Below are 4,132 nucleotides of genomic sequence, written 5' to 3' on the forward strand. Positions count from 1 at the left end.
TAGCTTGTTTATTGAAGATGCAGGACAACCACCTAGCAGTGCATTACAATAGTCCAGTCTAGAGGTCATGAATGCATGAACTAGCTTTTCTGCATCAGAAACAGGTAACATGTTTCGTAACTTGGCAATGTTTCTAAGATGGAAGAATGCTGTTTTTGTAACATGGGAAATATGATTTTCAAAAGACAAGTTGCTATCTAATATAACACCCAGATTTTTGACTGTAGAGGAAATAACCGCACATCCGTCTAGTTGCAAATTGTAATCCACGAGATTCTGTGTTATTTTTTTAGAATTATTTTTATGAAATAATAAGTGTCTTATTTATGTTTCTCTGGCCTTCCCCACCAAATATTCCAGTGTCACGTTTCATAGACAGTTAATAATCCTTGCGCTTCAACAATGTGATTTTGCATAATTCTTCCTGCCTGATTTTTCTGAAAACAGTGTTTGGGTGTGAATATTTATTGATACCGAGACAAATCTGTTGACACACAGTCAATCTAATCCTTTGGCAAGACAATGTCATTCACCATGACTGTCGCCAAAAGCGTCTAAAGGTGTGAGAGTTTGTGTTGTTTTGGTACCTGGCCTCTCTCAGGCGTCCTGAAGGAAACCCGTGGGACTGGTGCTGGTCTATAGGGGTAGAGAGCTGGGTTATAGGGGATCAACGAAAATGAGGCATGCTGGGGCAGGACATGTGCCACAGTCAGAGGTTCGTTCATATCTAAGGTAATCTAGGACTGATGTTTAATTCACTGCCTACACTATGATCTGCTCTAAGAAAGAGTGCTCTTGTATTTTTCCTTCCTTCAAATTTCTTGGGACTGACCACAGCTTTAGATGATTTATTTGAAGTTCACATGTAATGGTGACTTGTTCCTCATTTTAGAACCCCTTATGATGCTATAGGTGCTTTTTAATTAAATAGTATAAAATAAATACTTTATAAGAGGCACTGCTTATGTTTGACTTTTTTTGGTTTCATTTGGTATTTTATGGAGATTTGCTGTGATATAATTGTTATGAATTAAAGATTTTTATGAGTGTTTATGGTATAAATCAGATGGAAAATGAACGGTATAAATGAAAATGTGATCAATAATTATTATTGATGAATAAATAAATACATTTATTAAACATTTAAATCATATATGAATAATGAAAATAAAACAATAATTTGTCATCTGCAAAAAAAAATCAAAAATCAAAAAAAAAAAATCTGTGATTAAGACAACATGAAGGAAATTCTTCAAAAAGCAAGAATGCTGATTAATTGCATTTGTGCCATAAGGCTGTCCTTATGAAATAAAAACAAATGGACGCTGTTACCTCTTTATTTTTTATATTTATATATTATTTAAATATTTAACTTAATTTTATTTTTGTGCTTTTCAATTTTTATTGACATTTGTTAATTTCTCATTTGTATTATTGTATGATTGTTATTCATTTTTAATGACATTTTAAATAATCTTTTTGCTGTGTATATTCACTCTTTTAAAAGAATTAACTTCGGGTCATCTTAATCCCCAGAATGTTTTGTTTTTTTTCCTTTGGCAGGAGTTCAGTAAAGGCAGACAGACAATTAAGATCATCATTCCCTGTTCCTGATTTCATTCCAGCACCAATTTTCCCTCCATATTTTCATGCAAATTGCCTCTGAAAGAATCTGGAATACTAGCCATGTCAGACAAAGTTTATATCTGTGAGAACTGCCACTCTTTCTGCTAAATCAAGCACAGTGTTCTTAGGCAACACATGCATTGGATTGCTACACGTGAAAACCGTCATGGTGAATGTAACAGTTTTGCACAGACATGAGCTGTAACGGAATCTTGAAGTGTGCTCATCAATAACATGACATTTACCAAGAATTACAAGGGGGTTTCTACGATTTTGCTCAGAATAAGGAACAACAGGCAACCGCGTAGATGAGAGAGAAACCATTTCAGCAATAGTAAGACTCACTGAATATGTACACATTCATTCACAAATACTCTAAAAAATGAACACCACTTAACATGACTTATACTTACTCGATGAGGTAATGTCAAGAATCTTGAAAATTGATTATTAATTCTTATTATTTTATATAATTTTATATATACTGTTCAAAAGTTTGGGGTCAGTAAGATCAGTAGGATTTTTTATTTTTTTTTGAAAGGCATTAATACCTTTATTCAGCAAGGATGCATTAAAAGTGACAATAAAGACATTCTATAATGTAAAAAAAAAATCTATTTAATGTAAATGCCAGTCTTTCCATTTAATAGTATCCATTTCTAACAATTAAAGAATTCAAAAAAAAAAAAAAAAGATATTAAGCAGCACAAACTTTTTTACATTGATAATAACATCAAATGCTTTTAGAAAAAAATCAGCATATTAGAATGATTTCTGAAGGATCATGTAACACTGAAGACTGGAGTAATGATGCTGAAAATACAGCTTTGTCATCACAGGAATAAATCACATTTTAAAATATATTCAAATAACATAATAACAGTTATTATACACTGTAAAATAAATACATCCTTGGTGAGCATTGCGGATTTTAAAATCATTAAAAAACTCAAAGCATTACATTTTTTTGCATGTGTGTGTGTGTGTGTTATAGTGTATTTATTATTATTTTTTAAAAGAATTATTAATACTTATTTGATTCTTGCAGCATTGTTTTTCACAAGTATTCAAATGCAAATATATCTTTGATGTATACTCATGAATATGCACAGTGTTCATTTATTTAGTGTGAACCCATTTGTTATGTGAATATAATTCATTTTTTCACTTAGAATAAACACTTTAACCAACTAACTTTCTATAATTTCATATTTGTAAATAAAGGCCTGATCAACACGATTCAACGCTCAGCTATCTATAATCACAATGTAATTAGTTTTAAAACGTACATCTTCAGTTTATTGTGGATTTTTGTGTAAATTCATTTGATAATGACCTCCTTTCACAATTTATGCAATTTCCAGATTTATGTCATATAGCATACAGCATATAAAAAGCTTGTTGCTTGAATAGATTGTTCTTCATTCGCTCTTACAGCTGCAGAATGTTCACTCTCACTTTTCACTGTTGGTATTTCTTACACTGACCATGAAGATCTCCTCAGAAACATCTGCTCAGATGGATGCAACAGGTTTTCTCCACACCTGCACTTGATGGGGCTGTAGGGCGTCTTTAATCAAGTTGTCTCCATCTATCTCCCCATCGGGCCTTGTGTTTACAAACAACACTGGCCCATTGATGTGGCATGTGTCAGTAAACAGAAGGCACACTTACAGCGTCATTGGACAAGAGACAGCTCATTGGATCTCAATAGAGTAGCCACCTCAACAAGGCCAGACAGCACTGAAGCTATTGTGTGTGTGAATGGAGATGAAGGAACCTGTGTATGAAGGTAGTACGAGGTCTCTTAGGTCTAGATATGTGTGTGTGTGAGTGTGTGTGTGTGTATGAGCGGCACATGCCAGGTTTATCAGTGAATCTGTGATGACCTGGTGATCACGAGGTCTCTGTCTCTGCCAAGACTGAGATCTTAATGTTACTTTAAGTGGATTTAAATGAGCGAGGCAGCACCATTTCACTAACAGAGAGATATTTTGAGTTTTACTGCAATCATTAGCTTAAAATTTTCCATTTAATATTCCATGAAAAATGTCTAAAACATATCTTTATTATTGACATATTATTGACTTTGTATATATACACAAAACAGCAAACACAAAGAGTTCCACTAACGTTAGCAAATGGTTCCCATTTGGTTATTTTTTGTCACATCTGTATAGCAGTACTGAGTGGGCACAACTGTTGATAATAATAATATAATAAATGTTTCATGAGCATCAATGTTTCGTGAGCATCAAATCAGCATATTAAAGTTATCTCTGAAGGATCATGTGACAAACTGGAGTAATGAATGCATTTTAAAAGATATTAATTATATATATATTGTAAAATAAATGCAGCCTTTGTGAGCATAAGAGATTTCATTTATGAAACATTAATACAATTAATACATAAATAAATGAACACAGAACATTTCCTTGAAGTTATATGGCTCCTATTTACACTCTAAAAAATGCTGGGTTAAATACAACCCAGTGCTGGGTAG

This window comes from Sinocyclocheilus anshuiensis, unplaced genomic scaffold (assembly GCF_001515605.1).
Source record: "Sinocyclocheilus anshuiensis isolate Anshui unplaced genomic scaffold, SAMN03320099.WGS_v1.1 scaffold509, whole genome shotgun sequence".
Classification (NCBI taxonomy): domain Eukaryota; kingdom Metazoa; phylum Chordata; class Actinopteri; order Cypriniformes; family Cyprinidae; genus Sinocyclocheilus; species Sinocyclocheilus anshuiensis.